This window comes from Peromyscus eremicus, chromosome 16_21 (assembly GCF_949786415.1).
Source record: "Peromyscus eremicus chromosome 16_21, PerEre_H2_v1, whole genome shotgun sequence".
Lineage (NCBI taxonomy): Eukaryota > Metazoa > Chordata > Mammalia > Rodentia > Cricetidae > Peromyscus > Peromyscus eremicus.
Genome location: NC_081432.1, coordinates 3,804,921 through 3,822,380, shown reverse-complemented (window position 1 = coordinate 3,822,380; position 17,460 = coordinate 3,804,921).

The window sequence follows — 17,460 nt, the reverse complement described above, 5'->3', positions numbered from 1 at the left end:
TAGTGTCAAGGCTGTCTCTGAACAAACTGTATTTTCCATTGGGGCTTATCCCCCTTGAACAGGGCAAGCTGGCCACTTAGTGGCCTAGGAGTGATGTCAGGGCACAGACTGTTGGTGGTCACCACTGCAAAGAGGGTGCACACAGTAGGCACTAAATAAGTGCTTCTCGTTCTTCCCGTTTTTCTCTGCCCCTGCAACACAAAGTGCCTCATGAAAATTCCTGGTTGTTGATTAGAAGCTCCAAGTGACTATATCTTATTTCATGTCTGTTCAAGCAAACACAAATATTTCGCTTCCCCTCCCAGTTTCCTTTCGGGATACTAATGGACATTAAAGAGAAGGTCTCAGTGCCCACAATGGCACAAGCCAAGCATCTGGGGTTTAGGTAACTGGAGGGTAGTGAGGTACATGGCTAATTTCTCCTGGCCACCCACATGACAGTACCCAGCTGACACCACCTCTAGCTGATTTTGCTCTACCAAATGTCACCATAGTCAGCCAACCCTGGGCTCCCCTTTTCTCTCTGGATCAGACTCCTAGCTTTTCTTCATCTTCTGGGCCTTGGGCTACTGGGCCTAGCCTCCTCTTCCAGCCTCCTGGCCACATCCCCACTTCCATCTAATCAATAGTCCAGGGCCAGCTCTCAGCTCCCCACCGAGCTGCTTTGATGGCCCCTGTCTCTGGGCTGCTAGCTAATACTGTGAAATCCCAAAGGGAACCGCAGCAGACCATGAGTTCCAGCAGACCATAGTTAGTTCCTGGGGAGGCCACTGTGTCCCCTCCAGTCCTCAGAACCCCTTTATTCCACAGAGACCAGCTGCCAGACTTGTCTCTGCCCCTGCTCTCCATCATTTTCGCCTCAGCAGCAGCATGTACCCCCTGAGTCTCTGCCTTCTGCTTGGGAGACTGAGCCCTCTCAAGGCTGCTGAGCCAGAGGCTCGCTGGAGGTCTAATTTCATCATTCCCCTGCCTCTAACACACCCTGCGGTAACCAGGCAGCTTGGCCGAGGCTTGCTGTCTCCTCTGCCGGGCTGCTTCTCTCACACTCACAGGGCTGCACCTCTTCCTCCTGGTCCAGTTCAGCTTGAAGGAAAGCTGCCAAAGCCCCAAGACAGCAGCTGCCGCCCGCACGCCCCCCCACTCCCCACCGCCCCGTCACGTCAGCCCTTCGCCCCCTCTCCTCTGCCATGCCCAAGCTCTTGGCTGTCATACGCATTCATTGTGCATTAGTTTTGTCCCCTGCCCTCTCAGCCGGACATCCGACAGGCACGAGAATTCTTCTTTGCTCTTGCTGTGGGTTCCTAAGGCCATAGGCGTGCCGTCCCGCTTCACGAGATACTTGCTCCGTTGAGTGAACATGTGAATCAGGTTACCCCGATTTTACAGACGAGGAAACTAAAACAGGCCCTGCCTGGCCCCTCAGGCCTTCAGTTCCTGTCTGGTTCACCACGGGGCTCTGCCTGGGGCTCCTGTCTGTGCCCGGGTTCCAGGAGGCATTGCCTGCTCTAGACTACAGCCTGCTGGGTCATCCATCCATGGGGCCAGTGGCAAGCCTCTGTCCACAGCCCCTCTGAACCACACAGGCCAGAATGAAAGCACGTGGATTAGTTTACAAGGGAGGGGATTTCTTGAGAGGAATCTGGCTGGGCAAGCGCTCCTGTGGGCAGGCCACGCGTAGCAATCTCATCCTGAACGGGGAGCTCAGAGGTACCCCCTCCCCTTTTGGTGTCTGGGACAGAAGCTAGGCTAAATTTCTAAGCTCTACCTGCTCCCTGCCCCCAACACTGACGGGGAGACCCCCTGTTTGGGACACAAAGGCCACAGGGGCATCTTAAAGAAACCCTGGTTCTGGACAGAGTCTGCTGGATTTGCCCTGAGTTTCTCTAGCTCATGTGGAAACTGTCAGCCTCTGCTGGGGTGGGCTGCACGCTAGGGTAGAAGAGCAGTCAGCAGAGCTGCTACAAACGGAGGCTGCCTTGACCTGTGAGTTAGCTGAGGAAAATTTACCCACCTTCCCCCAGCAACTCTTGGAACCTCATATCTGGAAACTGCCCACTGGACCTTGCCAGGGCAGGAGGCAGGAAGACAGGGCATGGGGATCCATAGGAACAGCGAAGGAGGCAAGACAGAGTGGGAGCTCCCTTCTGGGGCTGGACGTCAGCCCAGAGGAAAGCAAAGACTTCTTTTCCTTGTCTGTCACCTACTGTCCTGGCTGCCAGGATACTTTTGTCTCTGGTCATGGTCTCTGCACATGTGGCATCCCAGAGAGGTGTCTGGATCTTCATGCCAGACTCAGCCTAGCTTCCTGTCTGCCCTCTCCTCAGGCCACAGGCCTCTGCAGTAGGTGTGACCTCTCCTGCCTCTCCCTCAGCTTTTACAGCCTATCTTTAGGCCTCCCCTAGGCTCCCCCAGGCTCCTCCCCCTTTTCTGAGCTCAGGCCTAGTCCTCCATGCTGGCTGGTCTTGGTTTTGTCAACTTGCCTGGAATGGCAGACTCCTGGGACTGGTACAACAATCAAGCCTTGAGTGTGTCTGTGGAGGCATTTTCAGAGAGGATTGATGAGTGGGGCAGGACTGAGTGGAAAGATGCCCTGAATGTGAGCGGCACTGTCCAAGGGACGCAGCCCGGATGGAAAAAAAGTTGGAAGAAAAGGAAGCCTACCTGAGCACTGTTTTTCTGAAGTACGATGACCATCACGACTGCCACCAATCACCTGGCCAGGGCTCAGACTCTAGTTTCTTCTGGTTCAAGGAGCTCCAGGCCTCAGTGTTGGAGACAACACTTGGACTGAGAAGCCTCTGGGTTCTCTGTCCCCCCATCATGCAGAAGGCCGTTGCTGGACTCCCCAGCTTTCAGGAGGGTGGACATATATTCTGTTGGCTCTGTCCCTCTAGAGAACCTTAACTGGTGCGGCCCCCCTCCTGCCTTTGACGTGACTACAGCCTCTTCCCTTGTCCTTTGCTCTCCAACCATCCATGGTCCCAGCCTCGTGCAGCCCACTCAAGAGGCTGCTGTGAGCCGTGGCTTGGCCTTCTTCCTCCTCTCCAGTCACAGCTTCCAGCTCATGCCTCACTCAGCTCTGCCACCCTGACTTCTCTGGCTTGATCTAGTGGGCCCTTTAGGTCTGGACTCAGACTGCTCAGCCCCCAGAAGCTCTCCGCCTGCCACCCTTTCTCACTGCCATTTCCTCCTCTGTGTCTGTCCCGACACCTGTGCTGCCCTGCTTAAAATTTCTTAGTAAACATGGCCACTCGGTGATGGTAGACACCAGCCACCCTGCTGACTATCAGCCCCTAGGTGTTCCTGAACACCTAGGCATTACCCTTGCTATACCTTAGAAAGGCAGGTAGAGTCCAGACCCAGGCCCCAATATGGCCTCTGGAGGAGGGAACAGCTGGCCCAGAAAATAAGACTGTGAAAGATGGGTTCTAGCTGCACGTCATGCATGCCCTTCCTCCTCCCTGGCCACCTCCAGTGGCTGCCCACGGAACTGGTGTGGGGTCGACTCTGACTGATGAGATAGAAGCAGAAGGTTCTAGGTCTGCAAGAGCTCTGCCTTTCCACCAGGCCTCTGTCCCTTCCCTCTGCAAGATGCCTAGAGACACACTAGGACACTGTGAGCACGAGGTGACATGCTCAGAATGGCAGAAAGAGATGTAAGGTCCTCAAGGCTTGCACCGAGCCTCAACTGACTCTCTCCACATAGCAGGAGACAGGTTGCTAAGCCTGACTCACCACTTAAGGCCCTGGAGAAGATCTCCGCCCACCCTCCTAGGACGTCCTGGCTGCCCACTGGGGACAGAAATACACTCTGGCCTGAGAACCCCATAGAATCTTCCTAGACTTTGCCCTTTTGGGTCATTTGGAATACTCTCAAGCCTCTCCATCCTCGAAGAAGGGGCCCGTGTGCTGCCTGGTTCCCTGCTCACCTACGATGGCTCCAGAGACTCCCTACTTCCGATGAGGGGCTCCCTTGACCCCACCTCCAAGGGTCATCTAGGACCTTAGGGTTGGGGGAGCACCTGGGAGGGGCAGCCAGGCCCACCTCACCCCTTGAAGGCAGAGACCTGTCTGGCCAATCTTATACCATTTTGCAGGACAGAAACTTTTCAGGGCAGGGCATGCCAGGGCCTGGCCACACGCTGGCATCACTAATTTGTTCCCTTCACTCAGAACGAATATCTCCGGCAAACTAAAGACCAGGAACTACGGGCCCAGGACGCCTCTTAAAACTGAAGAGGCGGTGTCTCCAGATACCCCAGGGCAGCCCCTAGGGCAGGCAGAGTCCCAACATTTAACCAGCACAGTGGGCAGAGAAAATGGCATATCTTTATTTGATCTACAGCTTAAAAATATGGCCCTAAGCCTGATTTGGATCAAAATTTAACCCCACATAGTAACAAGAGTCTCTCCCACCAGGGCTCATTACTGTCTTTGGTTTGGGAACGTTTTGCCCTGAGCTGCTTGCCTGCTAGCACTCTTGACCAGGTTGCACCTCCTCTGGTCTAACCTGGCCTCCACACTGGAGTGATACTGCATATCAAACCCCTCCAAAGGCCAAGCGCCTCTGCTGTGTCCTGTCTCTAGCATGTGGAAACAAGGGTGGTTCCAGCTTTGCAAACACCGTGAGCGAATGTGGGAGGAACAGAGAAAGGAGCAAAGATTTATTTTGGCTCAAGTTTCAAAGGTTTCAGCCCATGGTGCCTTGGCCCTGTCCCCACAGACCTGTGGTGATCCAAATCATCATGGCAAGGGAGTGAGAGGTGGCACCAAGTTTTGTGGAAGCCAAGGAGCAAAGAGGGCTTGCTTTATATGGCAACCCCTCCCCCCAAAACCCACCAAACTATGAGTCCATCAGTGGATTAATCCATGGGTGAGGGCAGAGTTCTGGGAACCAGTTGCCTCATCTCTGAAAACTTGGGTCCTTGGGATAGAGTCTCCAAGACATGTGACATTGAGGGACATTTAAGATCCAAACCATGACAGTTAGGGAAACCAAGCCCTCCTCACCCTGCCTGTGCAGGTGGCCATGGCGAAGAGGCCGTGGGGAGCTGCAGGCTTCACGTTGACCTGGCCCCGATGGCGTGCGTCTCCCTGTCCCAAAGCTGCACTTGAGAGCAGGTTTTCTTTTCTCTTTCTCTTCCCCACCAGGGCCTCGGCAGGGCTTGATTCTCAACACACTTCTGATGGGGAGGGAAGCAGCCAGCCTCCCTTCAGGACCAAAGCCAGATTTACCACCTCTTGGAATGTAGTTAACACAGCTGACGTCTCTGCTCTTCTCCCTGGCCACATTCACTGTTTCCAGAACAACTGGAGAGGCTTCCGGGTTTTCACTTTCGCCTCTCACGTCTCCATCTGGGTTTAATTCCCGGACTTGCTCTCAGGGGCATTGGATGTGGAAACGGGCTAGTTGCTGACCCGCTGTGGTACCAACCCTAGCACATGAAATTCCAGCCTGCCTGGCCCCACCAGCCTGTCATTCCCAATCTTGTACAATTTCTCTTCACAAAGAGGTGAGGTGAGTAGACTGCAAGTCTGGCCATCCAAGCTGAGTTCAAAGCTAGACTGTAATCACCAGGAACCTGTCAACCAGCCTCCCGCTCCAGGCTTCCAACTTCCTCAGCCAGCAACAGCTCAAAGCAGCCCTCTTTGCTGGCCCCTCTACGCTAACGGAGTCTTTCTACACTGCCAGGGTCCCAACACTGCAGGGGAGGTTAGCCTTGGTGACTATTTTAGCCATCCTTCAGTCCCACACCCCCCTGACTTTCACTTACCAAGCTTCCAAAGCATATGGATCCCAAGAAACTAGAACAGTAGTGATGTTGCCCATTAGAAAACCCACTTCCCAATTCCGTACAAAATTGGCATTCCTTGCTCAGGTCCCACCACTATGGACAGAGCCTCAGGTGGAGTCAGCCTCCGGGGTAGGTGTCTCTCCTTGAAAATACTTCGAGGTCATCTGTCCTACTTAGAAAGCCCCTCTCCTCTAGTCAAGGCTTACGTAAGCCCCTCGCTAAGTCTTCTCTAACTTACGGAAGTCCCAGGCCTCACAGTAGCTGACACACGCGCCTCTCCAGCTCTCGGCCTCAGCTTCTGCCATCTTGGACAGCTAGTTTCTCTGCCTCCTGCTCCCCACCCCACCCAGCCCCACAGTTTCCTGCAGCTTGTGAGCCCACATACAATATTCAGGACAAATTAGATCCCAGGTATCCTGAGGTCAAGAAAATCCAGAGAAGTGGTGAGCCAGCAGCTCTGTAAAGAACTCAGCCAGGGATGCCTCCCCACCCATGGGCCTCTCTGGTCAAGGACACATGTTCAAGACCCTTTTGAGATATATCAAAGTCTCGTAGGTCCTCAGATCCTCGTGTCCTTTATGGTCCTCTTCTCTGTTCTCAGCACAGAAACATTTAAGATTGACAGAGACCTCGCATTTGTCTAGGAGGTGACAGGAAAAAAATGAGCCAGAACTGTCAGCAGCCCGGCTGAGGGACAGAGAGCAGATGTCAGAAGACAAGGCGGATGGTTGCAGCTGTGAAGGGAAGAGGACACTGGCCTGAGAATTCTAGGCCCAAGCACCCAAGAGTGTGTGGAAGATGGACGACCCAAGACCTGGAAGCAGGAGACCTAATTAGATCCCTGTTCCACAGCAGGGGACAGGGGTGTGAGGGGAATGGAGCGGCCTGTGCAAAAGCAGTGCTCCCTGGACCAGGTGCTCTGAGGGGACAGCAGGACAGTGGCTGCAGACACAAGTCCACAACTTACAGGCTAGAGTGGCACACCGTGTCCAAAGCTGTGGTCCCGTCCTGAGAACACGTCAAGGCACAGAGGCTCCTGGGCCTCCAGCTTGGCTGCTATTTGGATAAGTGATGGGGTGTGGCGGGTCTTTCCATTCAGGACGGAGCAGATCCAGGCCACAACATACCAGGTGAATGACCGGCAGTTCTTTCTCTCCTTGTGCCCAGCAGATACATTGTGGCCTAAATGTTCCTGAGCAGACCTCTGTGAGCTCTTTCCCAAACTCAAGGTATTTATTTTTCCCTTTAAAAAGTTCCAAACTGTCTAACAAGTATACAGGGAGGATAGGTAAATGTATCACCTACGAATCTGTAGAAACCCACCTTTGGGAAAAAGCTACTATGTGTTTAACACCCCCATTGCCTATTCCCCCTTCTGTGTCACCCCCTCGCCAGCCGCCATCACCCGCCTCTGTTGTCCTGTATCCCCTGATCCTGGGGGAGGATCTCGTGGTGCCCTCTGTGTCTCTGACCTCCCATCATGCTGGCTGGGTGGGGCTTCTGAGACGGTAGTGATGGTATGGTTAGTTTGAGCTAGAACTGGTCACTGCATGCTGGAAAGAGATCAGGGGCCAAAGTCCATCCCAAACACCCCAAATCTAGGGCAGGGGCAGAGTGGGATAGCAGGGTTACTCCTGCACCGGACACAAAGCTCTGTCTTTGGGTACCCTGCTGCCCATTTCTGGACCAGCCACCATCCCAAAGGACCCTGTGGGCTCACTATACACAGCACTGCTCCTCCTGCTCCCTCAGGTAGCCTGGAGACCATGCTTTCTCCTCTGCCTGTGGACTCCATTCTCCACTGTTGGTACCTGAGAGGAGGCCTTGGCCCAGGGAAACGGAGAATGACCACATTTCATGGTACTTCCTCTGCCTTCAGGGTTCAGGCCCAAATGAAACAGGAGTAGCAATCCCAACTCATAAATCTTGCAGCTAGCCATTTGTCAGGGAGCAGGCAGGGCCAGCCTTGGCCTAGAACATTCTCTACCAGGACTCAGCAGGCCCTCTTCCAAGCCAGCAACTCTGCCAGAAGAGTCCTGGGATGCGAATCAAGGAGGTTTGATATGGCCCTGGTTCCTCCAGAGCCCGGCACTTTTCCATCTGTTGTCATCCACCCATTCATCCATTCAACAAATACTCATTGAGTCCTGTCTGGGTGGGACCCTCCTGGGTGGTCCCTCCCGGGTGACGTCTGCCTGCCTGGAGCTTTCTACAGGGCTCTGAAAAAGACAACTAGCAAGAGATGGATGAGTCCAGATAATGATAAGTGCTATGAAGAAAACAAGACTACCAGATGGCAAGGCAGCGTGAGGACGGGTAGTCTGTTACTGTGGGAGCCCCACAGGCTTTCCCCAGAGGCTGGCAGAGCCACACTGCAGGCATAAGGGGCAGTTTCTAGTCTGGGAACTGACCTCTAGCTCTCAGGGTCAGTGGAACAGAAGACCTCGGGAGAAGACAGGGAGGTCACAAAAGCCCCAAGGGAGCAAGAGCAGATGATGAGTTGAGGTGGCTTCCTAAGGAACAATGGTTGACTTTGCAGACGACTCTGGTGGCTTCTGCAGGGAGGCTGTCTTATGTGCCTTGGTCTCTGATGGGACACCCCCCACTTCCCCATTGCCTTTAGGCCAAGGCCTGGATTAAGCAAAGCTCTGCTAAATGGAAATGCACATGAATGGGGTCTCAGCAGAGTCCTCTCCACTCCTCCCTAAGACACAGGAAAGATGAAGACATGATTAGCACCCCCAGCTGCAGTCCAGTTCAGCTTGCACTGGTCAGCCCCTGGATTGTGCACCCCTGGGAAGAGCCTGGGGAGGCCTCTTTCTTTTTCTGTCACTAGCTCAAACTTAACCACTCCACAGCCTCCATATGTCTGGGCTAAGCTGGGGAACAGGGGTGGCTTCTGGGTCTCTACAGTCCCCTAACACAAAGTTAGCAGCCCAGCCTGCCTACTTTGGATAGCAGGTCCTGACCCAGGGACCTTTGGGGTGTCTTCTTGGCTCACTTCTCGTGTCCACACCCTTCCATGCTTGGTCTCACCCCATCTCTGACCCCACCTCGGGGTGTCTCGAGCCTTCTCACATCCCACTGGTGCCTTGAGGGTCCTACGCACTGTGTTTCACTTTCCTTTTCCTTGGAGAACTCATATCTTTCAGCCCCGTGAGATGCTTGCCTGTTACCGCTGTCGAGTGGGTACCACTGCTGTCCCTAGCAGATACCACACTGTGCCGGCCAGTTAGTCCTGAACCATCAGCCCCCCACTTCCAGCAGTGGTGTTTAGGCTAGGGTCCCTGATGATCATTGAATTTCTCTGTATATTTCCCAGGAAGCGGGGTGAGGGGAGGGTCAAGCCTTCTTCTCAAAAGGTGTATCGTCTTGCTAGAAAGAGAAAAGACTGCCTGAGGAGCTCTTAAGAGATCAGAGCAGTTGGTGCCCTAAAGAGTACAAAAAAAGTGGTACCTAAAATATGGACTACAGAGTTCCAGGTGCAGCCTTAGGCTTGGGAGATGAGGTAGGGACCAAACCAAGAGGACTTCTTGCGACGGAAGGACTTGGTGAGTGGGAGAATGCTGAAGAGGGGCAAGTGGGAAGCGGCAGATCCTGAAAGAACCAGTTCCAAAGTGCCACAGCACCCATTAAGGATACCATAGGGCTTCCCGGGACTCAGGGCAAATGAAGACTTTATGTACTCCACCTCTCCTGCAGTTTTCCAGAAAGTGTATCGAAAGATGCTACACAGAGGCTTGGGCAGCCCCAAGCTCCCTCTGGCTTGTGACGCCACACCACTTGAGGACTGCGCACATCTGGAGACAGTCTACCAGGGTGAAGAGGCAAGTAGGGAAATTCCCTGATAGGGAAGGGCCTGGGTAATCTGGAAGGAGTGGGGGGCAGTGCATGTCCAGAGGCTGACGGGGCAGAGGCTTTGGCTGGCCCAGGTAGGTGATTGGAAGCTGATAGGCGTACTGAAGGCAGGAGCTGAGGCACAGCAGGAGACACGGCCCCAGCAGGTCCCATCCTACACAAGAGCTGGAAGGAAAAGCGGAGGCACATTTTCCATCAGATTGCCTGGGGTGAGCTACAGTGGTCCAAAGGATGACTCTCATCCCCCAGCCTCATCTCCCTGCTACCAAGACTCAATACCTGCCTCCTCCATGCCACCCTGAGTTGCCTGGCCCATCCCAGGTCTCCCATGCCCCGCCTACTCTGTCCATTCTCTCCAGCTCTCAGTCCCACTGTAGCTGCTCCAGCCTCCAGATCCATCCACACAGGGCAAAGGCCCGCCCCACTGGCTGCCCGCTCCTCAGCCTGGCGCAGGCTGCTTTCAGGCGGGGCCTCCCCTCTATGCCAGCGAGTGTTTTCCCAGCATCAGTATTTTCATCTTACTGCTGTCCTGCACATCCAAAATCCCAGTGCCCATCAAGGTACGTGAGCTCCAGGGCCTCTAAGAGCGAATGGGCAAGCAGAGTGAATGGCTCTCAGCCGCTGGGAGGGGACACTGGTGGAGGCAGGGCAGTTTTCCCACCAATACTGGAAAAAAGGCCACTCAGCATCAAACTATAGGTCGGACTGGCACCAGCCAGCCAGCGGTCAGTAAGAAAAGGAACTGGGAAAACCGGGGCTAACAGCGGCTGTCGGCCACTGAATCTGACAACAGACAGGCTTAGAAGTGGCAGAAAGCCGACCCGAAAGCACGCAGGGTCTTCCGTGCGCACAAGAGCTGTGGCATGCACCATCATTTCAGTGGAAGTGGTAGAAAAGAATCTGTAGATGGTGACTGATCGATGGCAGGACTGAGAACTTCTACAGCCCCGTCCCCCAGCCCCCTCCTCACCCCATCCTCCCAGCCCCCCAGCCCCCCACCCCGCAGGCAACAACCAATGCTGTCACCCACAGCGAACACTTCTGTAATGGGACCACAAGTCACTCCTTTTTCAGTAGCAATGTCTTATTTTTACTCATTGTCCTCAAATGTCCCCAGGGCTTTTTAGAACTTTATCTTCTCCAGTTGCACTTTTCCGGATAATGAACTCAATATGTCGTCCAAACTGTTGACATTTTTCACCCCTGGGAGGGATGAGAGACAGTCCACTCACTCCCTTACCCTTTCCTCAACAAGGGAAGTTGAGGTGCAGCTTTTAGGTAAATGACTACTTCCTCAAGTCTACACAGAGAAAGTCAACTGGGCACTTTCTCCAGAGAGTCATCTAGGGTAGGTGGGGCCTTAGGTGGCACTTGGAATGTTAACTCCAGCAGGCTAAACGATTGTTGATTAATGGTAATAAATCTGGTGGGAGAGAAAAGACCCCAAACACAACCCTTCCCAGGTTCCTGATCTCAGGCAAGGGGACCCATGATGAAATGGGGTCCCCAGTGCCAGGAACTATCAAAAGACTGTTTAAAGAGCTAAAGAACCAACAGAAAGCCCCAGAGAATATTTGAAAGTGGGTCTACTGGCTGGTTTTGTGTCAACTCGACACAAGCTAGAGTCATTAGAGAGGAAGGAGTCTCAGTTGAGGAAACGCCTCCATGAGATCCAGCTGTAAGGCATTTTCTCAAGTAGTGATCGATGTGGGAGGGCCCAGCCCACTGTGGGTGGTGCCATCCTGGGCTGGTAGTCCTAGGTTCTGTAAGAAAGCAGGTTGAAAAAACCATGGGGAGCAAGCCAGTAAGCAGCACCCCTCCATGGCTTCTGTAATAGCTTCTGCCTCCTGTTTGAGATCTTTTTCCTGACTTCCTTTGGTGATGAACAGCAGTGTGGAGGAAGTATGAGCTGAATATTTTCCTCCCCAACTTGCTTTTTGGTCATGGTGTTTCGTTGCAACAATAGAAACTCTGACTAAGACAGGCGAGGGGGAAACAGATCCCATGGAACAAAAAGGCCAGGCCCATGACGAGGCTTGATAGGCAGCTGAGTGAAAAGCCATGCTGGCCACCATGCATTAGTGCAGAGGCTGCTGGGAAAGTGACCTGCTCTCTGCAAGCATTAAGAGCACCAAGTAGATGCTGTCTGTGTACAGGCTCCAGAAGGGTCCCAGGACTCCACTGGGCTCAGGACGTTCAGATTCCAGGCACATGTATTTTATACCTAAATGGCCGAAAACTGACCGTCCAGTATGCTGCTGACACAGGTGAGGGCAGATCATGCTGGCCTAAACCCCAAAAGGCAAACCCACTTTAGATCTGAGGAGACAAACTCAGACCAGACAAGCTGCATCTGCCCTTTGTGCCAGAACTGACTCTGCCCTAGTCACAATGGATGGCTCCTGAGCCATGCCAAGCAAGCTCCATTGAGTCTGTCAAACCTTCAAATGTCTGTTTCTGATCCTGCTTGTTAGATTGCTAGAAGGTTTGCTTAATACTCCCAGCAGGACAACTGCAAACCCACTGGGCACCTTGGGGATTACTGGGAAAAGGCACCCCCTTTGGGTGGATCCCAGCAGATGAGACACAGCCTGCCCCAGGGCGGCCCTCTGTGTACAGGGCCGAGGCGGAGAGCCTGAAAAAGAGTCAGCTCCAGGAGGGCCTTCAGTAGTTCCCTTGGGGTTGGTCACTTGCATGTGAGGGCAGTGTGGCCAAGGACAAGCAATGGGCAGGAAACATTGCTGGCCCTCTGGTGTTTGCTGTGTCTGGCTGGCCAGAGCATGTGACAATATTTGTTGGAGGTGACATCAGAAGTAACTGGCTTTGAAGCCCAATGGCATTGCTCCGTGTTCACATGTTTTTAAAGTTAACCTTTGATGGAAGTAAACAAACAAAATTGCCCGAGTCACACGTGTCTAGGCCAGAGCGTTACAACCATGGGACTGGCACCTAGACCAGCAAACAGAACACTACCTGTCCCACCTCGGGGGCCCCTGGGATCCTTCCCAGGGATCTCCCACCAGCCCAAGGGTGGTCACTCTCCTGAACTCATCCCCACCAGTTGGCTGTGCCTCCATTTTGGACTTGACAATGATGGCCAATACTCTGTAGCCTTTTTACCTCTAATCTCTCTTGCTCAGTGGTTATATATACATTTGAACTGTCCCCTTGCATTTCCGTTTTAGAAACATTCCTCAGATTATCTGCTGTGGGAAGTTCTGTATGGCAAATGTGTTGCTAATTAGTCGATAAATAAAACACTGATTGGCCATTGGCTAGGCAGGAAGTATAGGCAGGACAAGGAGGAGAATAAAACTGGGAAGTGGAAGGCTGAGTCAGAGAGACACTGCCAGCCGCCACGATGACAAACAGCATATGAAGATGCCGGTAAGCCACAAGCCACGTGGCAAGGTACAGATTTATAGAAATGGATGAATTTAAGTTAGCAAGAAGCCTGCCACGGCCATACAATTGTAACCAATATAAGTCTCTGTGTTTACTTGGTTGAGTCTGAGGCTGTGGGACTGGCAGGTGAGAGAGATTTGCCCTGACCGTGGGCCAGGCAAGAAAACTCAAGCTACAATTATCAATCCATTGTTTTGTTAATGGGCATTCGGCCTTAGCTGTTCTTTCCTCCCTTATTATTACAAAAAGTTGTTGTTAAAAGAGTGCTTCAGTCTGCAGACGTGACACCTCAGCTTCACTGACCTTGAACGCCTTGGCCCTCTCGCCACACTCACCCTATTTGCCACAGTTCCCCACACAGAGGCAACACCCAAGCTCTCGGCCCTCCGTTCACCTTCTCCAGATTTCTTGCAGCCACAAGAGAAGACTTAGAAAATGCCCCCTGTGCCAGTTCCTCGGAGGAAATGTGAGGCCGAAAGTTCTATGGCTTTGGTCTGCTCCCTCCTCTCCCACAGGCCACAGATGGGTCCTCACTGCTTCAAGGCTTGTCCCCTAAGGCTTCTCCCCCATCCAGAGTCCTCAGGCTCTCCCTCTCCAGAGCACTCCCCTAGGGATGACCCCTCACTACAGTGGCAGCTCAGCCTTTAGGGGTGATAGGAACCGCTCAGGCCCCTCCTCTGGGTTTGGGAAACTTTCCCTAACCACTTTCTACCTCCACCCTACCGTTTTCTCCATCCCCTTTATTGACTCTCAGAGCCCAGAGCCTGTTAACCCCAAAGATGAGAGGAGAAAGACTACCTGCCCAAATCACCATGGCTTTTTTATTCACGTGCATGGGTTGCCTCCCCCTAAGGCAGCGTTCGAGAGGTCAGCATTGGATGTGAGGAAGACAAGGCTTTTATAGCTCAGGGGTAGGGGGTTTGCAAATGGGGGATTTGGTGGGCAAAGTGGGTGGGTTACAGGAGCAGACCATAAACCTAACAAGTTAGTCCCTCCTGAAACAGACATGGTTGCAAAATGGGTGTAACAAAGTAGTCATAGGTGGCTATGTAACCTTTTGACACAAAGGCAGGGTTGCAGTATGATTATAAACAACTTTTTGAAACAAAGACACGATTGCCATCCTTGGAACAGAAGTGCAGAACCATGTGTAGTCAAGGTTACAGGCGGGCCCTTGGGAAACAGAGGTTTGATCATAGACAGGAGTGAACCTAGTTTGTCCTGACCATAACATAGCTTTTGGGGAGGCAGGCTGGTTCTTCAAGTCCACCCCTGAAATGACAGCTCTCCTGAAGTCCTGGGTTCATCTCCTTTGGGGCCTCTTCTGGGTGTGACAATGTTGGGGACACCATCTTTCCCAAGCCCATTGCACTTGCCCTTCGATTTCAGGCTCCTATGTGGCCACTCCCTCCGGACATCCCGGACCAACTTTGAAATCTCAGATGTCTTTTGAGTAAGGCCATCTTTATATTTCATGTTTAGAACATGAAAATAAACCAAAAGTGTTTGCTCTTCCTAACTCGATCACGCTGAAGAACTCAGCAGACTCTTAAAAGGGGATGCAGAGGGACATGGCCACCACCATGGGCACTGGAGTGGAGTGTCCCCTGTTCCCCAAGAGATGAGGCAAAATTCCCACAGACCCAAGGTCTTTCAGAAGAAGGAAATATGCATTTACAAAGTCCAGAAACCACACTGGAGACAAGAGCTGTGTCGGTACAAGAGCCTGGCAAGGGATGGGAGCCCCATCCTGGGCAGTCTGAAGTAGCTGAACTACCATGCTCTCCACCACCAAAGGCTGCTCGTGCTTCAGTAAGAAACAGAAGACCTGAGAGCAGGGTAGTGGCCTGTTCCTGGACCCGAAGAGGACAGCCAGGCCCCCACAGGGGCAACCCAGGCCTGCATGCTAGCTAGCACCCAACCAAGCAGGTCAGAGGAGGTGGGAAAACCCAGGCAGGGGGCCCGCCCCTCTGGAGACACACCCTGGAGAAGAATGTGAGAAGGAGCAGAAATGAAGAGAAGGGCCAGCTCCGCCTGGGACCTAAGAGGCTGAGTTTTGTGGGTGACACTTCAAGGGGGAAGAGGAAGCCTCTCTGGAGTCCCTCCCCGAATTCCTCCTGTACTGTCCGCTGGGACCTGCTACTCCAGGCCTCAGTACAGAAAGCCATCATGCCTGTCCCAGTGCAGGGAACGTTTGTGGCAGGGGAGAGGGGCAGGATGAAGTCATCCTTCCTTCCTCCCACCTCTTGAGACCCTCCCTACCCCTGCCCCCAGCCAGGCAGGGATGGAGTAAAGAAGAAATGGGCAGGTCCTGCAGGACCAGGTTTTAAGGAGGAAGAAATCTGAGACAGAAATATGTGTCAAAGTCACAAATGGACAGAGAAATGGGTCACCGAAAGGACACTCGAAAGCAGGGCTGATTGTAGAGGCCACACAGTGGAGAACTGTCACTAGATGGTGACCTGAGGCGCTATGATGGAGCTGTCATATTTCACACCACTTATTTAAATGAGGAATTGGTAGACCAGAGAGATACATCACAATGGGCAAGTGGCAGAGCCTGACTCCCAGTGTGGTCTATGGTAGAGACAGAGGGGCCTGTGTAGACCCTGAGCACATGGGGCAGGGAGAAGTGAAAGGTCACCAGGAGAATCAGCAGGATGTTGCTGTTGTGAACATGCTTGCTCTGCCTGTTCTGTCCCCAGCAAGGTCCCCTGTCGGTTTCTCTAACCCCAAGAAACTTGGCAGCTGAGGCCATGGTGGGGCGGGGTGGGGTGTCTTTAGAAAGAAGAGGGCTGAGCTGGCCTGTGTGGCATCTGGCTGCCCACCACCACCCCCGCCCCGGGGCCAGGACCTGTGCTCCAGGGGCTGCAATATTTCTATCCCCCCACCGCCCCGCAAGAAATCAGGAAGTTCTGTCTCTCTTGAGTCTGGGGTCTCAGGCCCCAGGTGATAAGTGCTGAAGGGATGACAGATCTCCCCCTCCCCCGCCGGGTAGCCTGGCCCTGCACCAAGTCTTGCGCCTTGTCACAGCTTCCGCCCTCCGTGTGAGGCCCAGGGGCCGAAAAGCACTTGCATTTCAGACCGCTGTGGACAACACACTGTTGTGTAAGGAGATCTTCATGCGGCAAATAAAGGAGGGTCCAGAAGAAACCAGAGCCATGGCCGTTTCCAAGCAACCTGCACCCGATGGGCTCAGCAGAAAGCCAGTGCACTGAAGAGCTGAGGCTCAGGAAGGGCCTTGACCAAGGCCAAGCCTGAGGTGCGGCAAGGGTTCAGGCAGGAAGTGGTTGGCTCCAGGGCCTCAGAACACTGGCACAGCATGCCCCCAGGAATGCAGAAAGAGGGAGGAGGGGGGGCTCTTCCTCCCCTTCTTCAGGGAGCCACCATGGAGGTTAAAGGCAGGTGTCCCAACCACTAACCCCGGAAGCAGATCATGCCAGGATTTTTGTTTCCCACACTGGCCCCTGGGGCCTTCCTCTCAGCAGCATATCTTCCCAACCTCGCTACTGTTCAGAGTGAAGAGCAAGACAGATCTCCTTCCCAGACTGCCCAGTCCTCTCACTCTTCAACTGGCTGTGTGTGTGAGTGTGTGTGTGTGTGTGTGTGTGTGTGTGTGTGTGTGTGTGTGTGTGTTTTCTGGAAGAGGGGTCAGGGGCTGAAGAGAGAGCAACCCTTGGCCACCTGCTGGTGAGCTGCTGAGGTCACTGATCAGTCCCTCCGTGAGCCTCCCAAAGACCTTTGAGGGCAAAAGGAGGAAAAAGACATCCAGTAGGGATTCTTGCTCACACCACTCTGCAAACACTCCCCTCCCCCAGCAGCCATTCCAGAAAGACCATTCCAGATTCAGAGCCTCCCTCCCTCCTGTACGTGCAGGAACCTTCTCAGGTTCAACGAGGCAGACCTCACAAAAGGCTAGAAATCAAGAGTATAATTTGGTTGTTGCTGTCACGACAATGGGCAGGTCATGTGTGCACAAGGCTGTCTTGTGGTGGAACAGAGTAAGGAAAGATGGCCACTGTTAAAAGTGGAATTCAATCTGGAAAGGGGAATGCAGAAGAGAGCCGGGGTGCTCATGTGGAAGGGAAGCATCATTCCTAGAGGACCACGGGTCACCTGGGGTCACTGAGTTGTCACTAGGGTCCTCACTCCAGGCCCCTGGTGCCACCACTGCTACCAGAGGCCTCCCCTCAAGCTCCCAGAAAGCCACCAGGACCTTGACTGGGTGGCTAAAGCAGAGCCTGTCTTCTTTGGGGTCCCGTTTCTCCCGGGTGTCTGCCCGCCTCCAGCCCTCTTCCCAGGGTTACCCCCCTCCCCTTGCCCAGCCAGCTTCTTACTTTTGCTCTGGATGCTCTTCCATCTCTCCACTTTCATAGAGTAGGTGAGGGCTGAGCCACGTGGT